This window comes from Carcharodon carcharias, chromosome 3 (assembly GCF_017639515.1).
Source record: "Carcharodon carcharias isolate sCarCar2 chromosome 3, sCarCar2.pri, whole genome shotgun sequence".
NCBI classification, from domain to species: domain Eukaryota; kingdom Metazoa; phylum Chordata; class Chondrichthyes; order Lamniformes; family Lamnidae; genus Carcharodon; species Carcharodon carcharias.
In genome coordinates, this window is record NC_054469.1 from 118,051,997 (window position 1) to 118,064,928 (window position 12,932).

Below are 12,932 nucleotides of genomic sequence, written 5' to 3' on the forward strand. Positions count from 1 at the left end.
AACAGTGCGCCCGACGACAATTAGGAGGCCTATTAAGGCCATTAATGTATTAATTAACTGCTATTTTTCACTACCCGTCCAACCTTACAGTTGGAGGGCTGACGAATTGGCCAGGCAGCCTTTGCAATTTTGAGGAAACCTCGTCCACGGGAGGGATGAGGTTTCCAACATTAATTAAAAAAAAAAATGTTTTGATATAATTTTTATTACCTTTCTGTTCATTAGAGTGAATCCTATATGGGGAATTTTTTTTCCAATTTTCAAAATCCTTATTTTTGAATTTAAAATTCTTCAGCTCCCTGAAGCAGCTCCCTGCCTTCAGGGAGCTTTCAGTGTGCGCTCCCCCAACACATGCGCAGACTTTTGCGCTCACACTCCTCCCGCCCCTACCCCAGCAGCGCTGAGCTTCTCAGAGCACTTTTTGCACTGGCTGGTTGTTAATTGGCCAGCCAGTGTGGAATCGCGGTCAGGGGCCGATTGCAGACGGCAGGCCGTTTCCCAGCCGCTTCGGTGCCCGCCGACGAGCTGAAAATCCTGTCCGCTGTCTTAGTTAAAGATTGCAGCTTTTCCATGCCTTGGATGATCAGCATTGCATTTGAGCCAAATTATAGTTATGCAGCTATTTAAAACTTAAGATCATATATTTTATTTTTAATCCATGTGGAATACTCATAAGGAGCAGACCTAATGGAGTACCTAGTTATAGGTTCATGTTATATAAAGCAGAAGCTATATTAATTGCTTGACTTAATTAATGAAGAAAAATTACGTGTACTTCTATTGAAATGTATTCAGACTAAAAACTTGTACTTTGTACTAACTGACATGAAAGAACACCCAGTGTGCCAGCTTTTAATCCTTTTTGCACAATACTCCACAGGGCACTTTAATAATGTGAGGAAAATGCATCCACAGAATGTATAATTGTATGCAAATATAAAATGCTTGTTCTGCTTATGAATTATTTGCTGAAAGTGCTATCTACTGCTACAGTTATAATGTAACAAACATTAATTTCAATGATGTAGCTTTGGGCTATAGGGAAAGAGCGTATTGTTAATGCTGTATGATAAAGGTGAATTCAGCTGTCTGAATATGTAACGGATAAAAACTTTTAACAACCAGTGTTTAGCAAAGACTAAGAATCACAAACCAACAATAAAACTGGCACAAAATTCTAATATTCATTATCTCATATTATTTTCTATGATAATGATTTTTGAACTCCTTTCAGATAGCTTTTTTTAAAAAAACATTGCTGTAAATGTAATTTATAATGTTGTGTATGTCCCATAGGTTACCAAACCAGAAACCGATTTAACTCTGAAGTATTTGCTACTTAGTCAATTATTTTCTGTCTTCTAAAGATTCTTCCCATTAAAGGTCAAAAGAAACATGAGTGATAAATTACTTTGTGAACTGAATTCTGGGAAAAACTGAGGCCTGGAGTCAAAGGATCTGCAGAGAACGGACATGATAAAGTGATTCCTTGGATCTCAGCCTAGTGGAATTTCATGCCTTACTTATTTCACAGTAATCTGCTGAATGACATCCAGGCATTACTTGAAGTTGAAACAGCCTCCCAGGGGAATAAAACCCTTGTACACCGGCAAGTGCCACACAAAGCACGCACAGATGAAATTGACTTTACACTGGAATTTTATAGATTATTAGACTTACTGTATTTTTTTTCCCACTGGTACAGCTGCAATCACTTATAAGCAGGTGGTAGCCTTTGATAACAGAATGGTCTAGCACAGGAGTGCTCTGAAGAAATGGAATTGATTAAAAGTGCTTAGCAAAACATTTTCTGTAATAGGTGGCAAAAAATACAATGACGCCTTAAAACATTAATCTTTTGTTCATATTAAATGAAAAATCTGAATTACTCAGCATTAATTACTTACAGAGAAAGAAAAAATCCTTACATGTTTCCTTTTCTTTATTTCAAATGCACTTTTACCATTAACTTACGTAGCTGGAGCTTAATTCTCCCAGCATAGTTATGTATTTTGCTGTTTAAAGGTGATGAAATAATGATTCATTTACCCAAGCATTACTGGACATATGCAAACCCTTATCCAGAATGTTGCAGATTTAACAGGAATCATAAACATGGCTGTTTAATCTAGCATCTTGGTAACAGCAAAGTGGGAGGCTAAGGACATTAGTGAACCAAATGAGTTTTCACAACTAGCAATGGTTTTGTGGTCATCATCAGACTTTTAATTCCAGATTTTTATTGAATTCAAATTTCATCATCTACTGTGATGGGATTTGAACACTAGTCCCCAGAGCACTACATGAGTCTCTGGAATACTAGGCTAGTGATAATGCCACTATGCCACCATCTTCTGTCATTCAATGAGATCATGGTTGATCTGATAATCCACATTCAGTACACTATCACCTGTTGGAGATCTTGACAATAGACAGCACCAAGTGAGGATTTGGAGGAAAAGGAATGGAAAATTGAAACATTTGTTCAATGACAGATACAACATAGTTTAAAGTACATTGACAATCTTAACTCTAATCACCATTAATCTACATATCTTGTAGCACAAACTGTAAATAATCACAAGGTAAATTTGAAGGAGAAATTGTAGAAGGGATACCATGGGGAAAACATTATCTATTTTTGGTTTGGCGGGAGATCATAAATGTGCAGTTCATATTCATGTTTACAGTCTCCCACATTGGAGAGTGAAAATTAAATTTCTAATACTTTGTCAATTTTAGTGAAAAAACGGATGGATAAAACATAGTGAAATATAGGTAGAAAGTACTAACAGATTAATTGTCTGTGGTTAGAACTGCCTTGATCAATCCAAAAATACATTAACAGCATTAATGAAAAGTTAGTTTAAAAGAAAGCAGATTATTTTTTGCTATGGAAGTAATTAATGAATTTGTGCAACGATGCACAGCTACAGAGTTAAGTCAGAAAGGGATTATTTTATTCAGGTCAGACCTTGAGTTGGTGAACATAATGAATAGAGAACATTTTCAATATCATCTTCTGCAGAGGTCTTGAAGCAGGTCATAGATTCACTTTCTTGGCCAGAAGTACGGGCTAGTGCACAGTGTGGGAAGCAGAAGAGAAAATTAAATAAAAGTAACAAAAAATAATGGCCCTGATCTTCTGGCCAGTGGCAATGCTGAGGTGGATGCCACTGACCATGATTAAAATGGTGGCCTTCCAATTTTCTGCTGTAGGGCACAGCTATCGATGAAGGCAGCCATGATGGCTACTGGTGAGGTGCAGAAGTACTGAGGCTATGTTCCCCTTTGAGGTCATCGTTGGAAGGAACGCCCCTTGTAGATGAACAGCTTTTCAATCTTCCACTGAGGGCTTTTTAAAGATCTCAATTATTTTTAAAACAATGCTTAATCCTTTAAATTATTTTAATTATTTTTAGGAATTTCTATAACTTTTAATTTAATGTAAGTAAATGTGGTAAATCGAATTAGGTTGGGTGCAGGATTGGGTGGAGGGAGGTCGGATGGGCGCTGTGGGATGGGTGGATGGGTGTAGGGCTGTTAATTGTTCAGCAAGTTTATTTTTAAATACTTTCTGAGGTCTTCCCGAAACAGCTTCTGCTGTTAATCTCTTTAAACCCAGGTCCTCCAGTGTAATTAACCACGTGAGTATACTGTAAAATTTCTGGACAAGTTCAGAGCATTTAGCTGAAGTCTACAGTGACAGGGTCAGTATTAGAAGCATCTACAGAAGGCTGCAGGCAGCATGCTTATACCCAACAGGTGCTCGAAATTGCCAGGTAAGAAGCATACAGATGCACACATCAAGTCTTCCTCTGAAAGATCGCTGCTAATTCAGTCAGAAGGTCCAGGCCAATGTTCAAGTGGGTTAGAAAAGTCTTGGCTACTCTATTCTGATGTAATGGCTATTGGCCAGCAGTAGGAGCTTAAACATTTCTGAAAGGCATTATGTTGAATGTACAAAGCTTACTTTGCTGACATATCTGTCATAACAAATAATTCATCAAGTAAAATATTGGGAGACATCTCAATGCAAAAGACATCTCATTGCAAATATTATTGTCTTTTATAATTTCAAATTTTAACACTTAATTTGACACTTCTTTTTGAATTTTGGTGAAAGTTTAGCAAATACATTTTCTCATGAACTACTCAGAACTACTCCTTTTCAATTTCACAGCAAACTCCTCCCATTACTTTCTATTTAATATCACAATTTCTATATGATACTTACAATCTATGATTTACTGTATACTTGTTTTACAGGGAACTGCATGGCCCTGATTTTTGCCTTCTTTGCATCCTGGGATTTCTCAGTACCCAGCCTCAATGTGGCGGAAAAACGGGCTTGGTCTCCGTCATTTTTGTATTGCTCAAGGATTTCAGGACTTGTGTGATAAATGAGGGCAGAGATATTGTGCATGGCAAATGTTCAAGCATGGTTAGTCCATGCAAATGAAGTGGAAGGGACTGAACTGCCCAATTTTCTTCCCTGTCCCAAAGTGGTAAAGCAATCAGACAGGCGCCAGAAAGATCATAGGGGCCACCTAGTGCTGGAGTCTTGCAGGAGATGACCATTATGATTGCTTCAGGCCTTTGAGGCCTACGGCAGCAGCTGAGTCTCTGGACATCCTGGGCACAGGCCTTGCCTATTAGTAAACTTGCACCAGGTCATGACTGTGTTCAGTAATGCTTAATTTTGGGTAATTGAACCCTTGGTTAGCACACCATAAGAATAAAAAGACTGCAAGATACATTGAAAGTGAAAAAAATCATCGCAACTTTGCATAGTTGCAGTGGTGTATTTGGTTAGCTTGGCTTGTCGATGCACTTGATTGTGTCTTGTGTACTTTTCTTAAATTGTTGCAAATTTACCCCTCGTCGGGTGGGTGCGGTGGGCTATCCAGGAATGGCCACGAGACTGACCGCCACCTGTGATTGGGCTCCAACCACGATTTCATGCTGGTTGGCCAATTAACGATCAGCCAGGGTAAAGTGTGCGCTAAAAGCCTCAGCGCTGCCAAGGTGGGGGCAGGAGGACCGCGAGCGCTGAAGTGTGTGCATGCGCGGGGAGTGTTCATTGAAAGCTCTCTGAAGGCACAAAGCTGCCCCAGGGAGCTCAGGAACTTTAAATAAAAAAATAAGCTATTTACAAATGATATAAACATGCCCCCACATTTGATTCAGTGACATGAAGAGGGACATGTAAAAAATGATATTAACATTTTTTACTTTTTTTTAGTAACTGTTGGAAACCTAATCCAGCCCACGGATGAGGTTTTGTGAAAAATGCAAAGGCTGCCTGGCCTATTCACCTGCCAGTCAACCATATGGTTGAGCAGGCAGCAAAAAGTACAACTTAATTAATTGCTTATATGCCTTATCAGGCCTCTTAATTGTCGGCGGTGACAGTGCCACCTCTCACATGCGCCCGCCGACCAAAAGATCATGAGAATGCATATAAGTGTAGTGCATAATCATCTTCATAGTCTATTTAATCCAGTTATTTATTACATATCCAAATATTTTGTTAACTTATTTTGTATATTTAAGTCAATAGTATTTTTTTAAAACTCAGTACCTCTAAAAATGATTATGCACTACGTCAGGACGCTCAGCTGACATCATCGCGCATTATTTCACTTCTGTTCAGGTTGGGTACATGCCCGCCCACGGGACGAAAAACTCTGCCCTATGTGACCAGTTGAAGTAGCCAGGCTGGTCAGCTGAATACCCAACCAGCTAGCTGCAGTAGATATGGAAGACTATCCACTTGTATCTGTATTGGTCGACCCTGATAGTCCTGCGCCAGTCACAGGGGATCATTTTCTGCAGATTTTGTGGGCTCAGGCCTTTCCAGGATGATCACTTTTGCAGATCAGGTGCGAGTGCTGTTGTGCTACTTCCATGCTGTAGGCCATTGCATCAAGGCAGATTCTCAATGTGTTCACTGATCTGTGCTGGTGCAGATCTATTTAATGGCTTCTTGTAAGTGTTCTCTGAGAGTTGAACCTGGCCGTGACTGCATTCTAGAGTTAAGACCTCAAAGCCTCTACATTAGTGGGCACACACATGAGGGATTCTCCTTCTGTGCCTATGACAAGCTTAATTGATGCATTCACTGCTGATGCTGCTGTTTGTGCCATATGCTTAATGGCATACTGCAGTGCAGGTAACTACTGCTGCATAATATCACTGGTGTGGGAGTTGGCACTGCATATACAGGTGTTGGCTCAGCCAAAGAAAACCCAGACAAATTTGCACTGCTATGTGTAGAGGCAAGTAATCGTTCAGTATTATAACACATCTGCTTGCAGACTCCATTTCATGCTGGCCCAACTAAAGTTTGTATCTACATATGAGCACTAGGGGCACTCAGTTGGCACTCTCCAATGTCAGATTTAGGAGATACCCCAAAGATGTGCTGGGGAATCCCTCTGGCAAGTTCCCAGGCAAGGATTTGCATGGCAATTGCCCAGAAGTGCACACTTCCTCTGGACAGTTGCACTGCGCTGGTAACCATCCAAAAATGCAATTTACATCATAAGCTTTGGATGGTTCGGATGGGATTGTACCAATAGTTACCCAGAAAAGGTTTGAAGAATTAAAACATCTTCTGGGTAACTGTTGTAAAGGCCCAGGCTGACCTCGGAGCCCCAGACCACCCGCTGTACAGCCTCAACCCACAAATCTTATCCACTTACCTTAGACACTTACCTTCCACTGGCCTGTCAATTTCCCTGGCCCTTTAAACTTACCTGCTTTACGGCAGCAAGTGCTGTAAAAAAGGGGGCATGACCTCCTTGAATTCACCGGAGCTAGACTGCACTGGGGCCTGTGAGGAATCTTTTTATGCAGCTCCAGCAAATGGAAGTGGCAATGCAATTTTCAAGACGCAGTAAGCGTGCATTTATTTCTGCTAATTTCTGCAGGCCAGCACTTTCCGACGCTAGTTGGAAGTTACGGCCCACTATGCTGGATCTCTGCTTTGCTTCTGATCAACTACAATCTCTGCTCCCATTCCATGTCGAATATTCAATTTTTGCTATCTTTGAACTGTATAGAAATTATGCCATAAAACAGGCTCTTCAACTCAACCAGTCAGAGTTGCCATAATTGCAAGTTCATTCTTCCTCCCTTTTTCATAATTACTGATGCTCTGACCAGTTGAGTGCCTCATTGACTTGTTGAGCAGTATCAAGGGTCACAAATATGGTGTGTGCGCTATCATTGGCTACTGACATTTTTCATGAATTTCAGATTGAAAAACATAAGTTCCTGCAATTTTGTTAGCGGTTAATTTATTATATAATCACTTTACTCACCTAAAGAAAAACGAGGATTTTTGTCTCAAAATGTTTCTGACTGTGCTAACTACAGTGATTGATATCTATTCTGAATTTCATCAGGCATTACATCATGTGAATTGGAGCGTATTTCAAATTCCTGAAGTTCGTGGCATAAACTGGTCTAGAATTATGAATAATATAGTGTATGATTGAAGAAGGCAGCTATGGAAAATGAGAGGAAAGGAATCAACAATAGCTATTATTTCAATATTTAGCCATATTCAAATGCCATAATTGATTAGTTCTAACATTTGTATGAATTATATGTTGCTTGCTCTAACTAATAAACATCTGGGTTTATTATTTGAAATGAATCTACTTTGATTAACTCTTTGTTCTATGGTTCCACTTTATTTATTCAGCAAAAAGTAGCACAAGGAGACAGAGTGGTGAGCATAAACATTTAAAATAGCCATGTGAGCATAAAGATTTAAAATAGCCATAAATACATTAAAATGAACTTATTGAAACCGTTGTGTATCATTTCTGCTGCTTGAATTGTTTGCAAGCTCTCTCAAAAATGTAGATTTACTGAAACTCAGCGATGGGGGCTAACTTTTGACAAAACAACTGAGAACAATTCTTCCATCCTGCTAATCACCAACCCTGTTGCGAACGAGTTAAGATACTTGAATCTCACAGTTGGCCAATATCCTACTTCATTGGTGTTTATCCAATTAAAGGCACTGCTCATAATTATTTCCATAAATCATACTTTGAACTGAAATTAGTGCAAAAACACCTTTCAAGGGCACAACAAACTGCTGTATGGCATAGACAGACATACAATGCATTATGGGGTAAAAAAAAAGTCATACAGCCCTGTTTCATGCTTTGGGACTCATGAACATTTCTTGTGGAAGTTGCAGGCACCTTTTGTTCCACAGGCAGTTCATGCATTGGGAAAACACAAATATCAGGCCTCTTGAGTCGCTGGTTGTAGCCCATCAGTAAGTCCTAGGAAAAGGTTTGGAATGGGCAATGGTGGGGGTGGGGGGGGGGTGCATGGTGGAGAGAGGGAGTGATCATGATGATTGTGGCTCTAAAACAAGGATTTTTGAATTTTGTTAAAAAAATGTAGGGTGATTTTCATGAGTGCTTTAGGCACAGGAGATGGCCAAGATGGAGTTGTAAGTTGAAATGTCGATTTATCCTGAACTTAGTGCAAACGCATCTTGATAAAGGGCTGCTTAAAAGGTTGTTCACCATTTCATTTTCACTTGCTCCTGGACCTCTAAAACACATCAGGAGATTTTCTCAAACACTTTATCAAGATTTCACCAACACCCAAGCAACATTTATTCTGGAAATTCCCTGAGGACTTCACCAAAATGTGAAAATGCTGTACTACTCCATCTTAGTGGTCACCTTACAGGAGTCATCATGAACCCCTTGCTTAGGAGCCCCTCTTATTATGGACACGGAATGAGAGGCAGTCATGGCACCAGGCACAGCAGTCCTAGCTGCTGCAGCAAAGAAGGACAGGATGGACCAGAGGGTAAGGTGGTGTCCTTTCCCCTCCTCCTCTGAACATCCTCCATCAGGGCCTCCAGTGCCAGGAATGAGAATTTGTGTACCTTCTCCCTTGGTCCCGGGACATCCTGCATCATGTTCCTTGAGCCAGGCAGAACATTCCAAATTTTCAGTGAAGCGAGTGTGAGTAGTTGATATATATTGTTCCATGAAAATTGTATCTAATCAGCATTTGAAGGCTAAACATGCTGGTGTCTGATTTATCACATGCTGCCATGTTTAAATTATGGACATCAGAAATTAGGACCAAAATTGTGTGCTAAATCTAGACTTTCAAACAGCCTTATTCACAAAGTTTCAATTTAGTACCTGTTGCACCCTTTAGCCAAAATAAGCTTCTGCCTATTTAATTGTTAGCTTCTGCTTAGACTACAACAGCTTTAAAAGAATCTTCTCATTACCGCCCCATTTCTGTGAGGAGATTTTAGACAGGTGTTAGTCTCCTCAGTTACATAAATAAAGTGTCGAATGCCTGTTATAAGCGACCATTAGGGGCATCTGAAAAATGTTGAACCCAATTTCAGGTTGTAAAAATTTCAGACATCCTTGAGAACAGGACAATGGTCTATGAACAGGTCTATGAAATTGGTCTTCATTGTCCACATTTTTAAGCCTGCAAAATCACATGCAAACGGGTCCAATTTTGTTCTTCAAAGCTCAGAGGTTCATTTTTCCTGTAACCCTATCTTTTCTCTGGCTCCACCTCTTTCTGAGGTCTGCTGTTGTACTTGGATTTCCTAGTCCCTGTGATCTAAGTGATCTTCATTGACAATCTTCATTGAGATTGTTTTCCTCTGCCTCTTTGACAATCTCTTCCCCAAGAGAGTAGGCATCCTTTGCAACACAGAGCCCAAAGCCCAGCAATCACATTCCATCAAACAGCTTCTTTGCCCCTGTGTTCAGATCTCTGATCGCCACACCCCTTCCCCAAGCAATGATTTTGGACCTATATCCCTATTTTTAATCCCCTGATTTCTCCTAAGCCAAAATCCCTGCCCCCAGTGTTGTTTGTATTTATGTGCCTGTGTCCCTTTTGCACCATGGGATTCTTCCTACATCCCAACTGTGTGTCATTCCCGACCTTGTGGCCTGATGCTTGTGTTCCCCACCTCCTCTCTGTTACACATATTAAGTTCCTAAGATTATTGTGTTTTATGACTGCCTCTTTCATTTAGGATAAAATGGGTGGCTTTGTTGCTGAAGGTTAAAGGGGGACCAAGGAAGAAGGTGTGAGATGTTCCCACTTGTGGACAATGGCAAAGGCATCTGTGACGACTCTGAATAGACTATTAGTCTTCAAGTCTCACAGGGAAATGTTAGGAATGTTAGATTTTGTAAATGGTCATACTTTAAACTGTCTATTAAATTTCAAGGTAGAATGGGTTGGCAGTCTAGAGGGTAGCCAATTAACATTTCTTCCTGGATACAATGCCCATGTGATTCATGTTGCTATGGTGATTGGCTTACTTTATTCCTTCATACGATGTGGACATCCTGGCTAGACCAGCATATATTGCCCATCCATAATTACTCTTGAGAAGGTGGTGGTGAGCCACTTTCTTGAACCACTGCAGTCCAAAGCGGAAGGGGGAAGAGTGCAAAGAAAGCCATTGTGGTATCAGGTTACAGTGTTTTTCTTAAGATATCGCTGAACTTCACAGAGAGGACAATCTGCAAGAAAATAGAGAAAGAGAGAGAGAGAGAAAGAGAGCACAGTAACATAGCCAGTCTCAATTTTTCATCATGTAGAATTCAGGTGGGAACTCATGCTCAAATTGAAGAGACCAAGTTTGTGAGGATTTAAAAAATATTCACCTAACTTTGACTAGACGAAGGGATCTTAGTCTGGGGATTAGAAGTTATCCAGCTGGAAAAGGGCAAAGGAAGCAAGCCATTCGGAGCTGAGAATAGCTTTTGACCGTTTTTTGGAGAATGAAGTGTCCATTTAAGGGACAAAGTAAAGTATAACTGTGGAGGGGGTTTTTGATATTTCTAATAGTTAAATGGGGAAGGTTTTCTTTAGTTTAGAGAATAAGTTGCCTTTGAAAATGGTATTTAGTCACAGTTACTTTTATTTTGCTTGTTGCAGTAAAAGTCCTAAAACTTGTTGTTTGATCCTTCCAGTCAGTCACTGGAAATTCAAATATCTTGCTAAATTCTGACAATCAAATAAACAAACAGGGTTCAGACAATGTCAAGACAATTATCTCAAGTTAGAGTAATGTTGCACTTTATAGTTTAATCTTAGAAATGGATTAACAAATATTTATAAAAAGTAAGAGGCCATTTTTATCTGATTATAGACATTGTTGATCAGGCAAATATATGAGAAGATTTGGAAGTGTCACTGTACAAATGGCTGTACTAAAAAGCACGTACAGCACCTAGTTGGAAAATTGTGATTTTCTTAATTGTTGTTGAACCATTTTTGTGTTCACCACAGCTGGATGAATCAAACTTTTTGATATTTATTAGGGCAGTTAACTGGCTCATTAGCTGCATGAGAAGTGTTAAAGGATCACTATTTCAGGTGCAAAATGATTGACTATGTTTTTGTTACCACAATCAAACTCACAATCTTAGGAATTGCACATTTCAAAACCAAGTATTCCCTGTATTAGCAGGACATTAATTATGATGAAAAATGGGCATTTCACTTTTTATTCAATAAAACACAAAAATCTGTTCTTGTGTTTCCATTATATTTTGCAAATATTCCATTAGCCTTCCTCCCTGCCCCCTCCTCACTCCACACACACAGCTCCTCCCCCAATTTCTTTGGGCAGAATTTTGCCCTTGACGGGCGGGCAGGCCCGACCAACTCTGCGGCGGGTGGGCAGCCGATCCCCGCTGCCGAAACGGGCCATGCCGCCATTTTGCACAGGTGGGCCAACTAAGGCCTGACCAGCGGGTTTGCGAATCCTGGGTACAACGGGAAAATCGAATCGGCGGCGGGCGTGTTCAGACCGCCAGTTCCAATGGGGAACAAGCAGTCTGTATAAAGAGTGGCCAGGCAGCCTCCTTAAGGCAGTGCACCATGGCCACTCATAGAGAAGGACGTGCTGGTTTGAGGGCAGAGGAGGAGGAGGAGGAGGAGGAGGGGGGCAGGCTGCAGGATAGGTCAGCAGGGGGCCACTGTGCCCCTCGGTTCTCAGATGCCTGCCTTGCTGTCCTCCTCCAAGAGGTGTCCAAATGTCAGGATATTTTGTATCCAGAGGATGGGAGGAGGAGGGCCCCCCACGTCACCAGGCAGGCGTGGCAGGATGTGGCGGTGGCTGTAAGCACCCATGATGATGTGCAGCGCACAGAAACCCAGTGGCGCAAGTGCTTCAATGATTTGCTGCCCTCTGGAAGAGTGAGTACCATGTTGGCCTTGGCCATTTGACCCAGCAGGTAGCCTTATCCTTTGAGGCCCCCCTCCCACCCCACCCCCATGCCATGTCTTAGTGTCGTTCCTGTATTAGGCATTTGGCGCACGCTGGTTGGGCAAACAGATAGTGATCATGCCTACATCAGCCTTAGTGGTTGAGGAGAAGATGTGTTTCCCCTGCAACCTATGTTGGTGTTTGTTGCATTTGAGTAGTCTGGGGGCAACCTGCAGGGGAGACAGCTAGACACATACTCAGAACTCCAACACGTCTTATTGATGGTGCTGAGATGGTGGAAGGGGAGCCTCAAAGTGTGATGGCCAAGAGCCATCTGCTGGCCTCGGCGTCACACCTAGTTGCACCTCCTCGTCATGGATGCTAAGACCTGTGTGTTATTGAAAGTGATGGACACCGAATGTGTCCAAGGTGATCATTGGGGGAGGGGGTTGGGAGCAGCTGTACTATCTTCTGGGGATTGATCACCAGTAGTGTGGACAGGAGCCACTGGAGGCCTCAGATAAGACACTGTGGTTGTGGTGTGGCGTGCACGTGCAGAGTACATGAGCAATCAGCCCCAAAAAATCCTGCTCTCTGTTCTGCATGCAAACAGAGCACAATCTGATGGAGCACCAGCTGACTGGGGGTGGCCACACCATGCTGCAGCACCTCACCACTTATG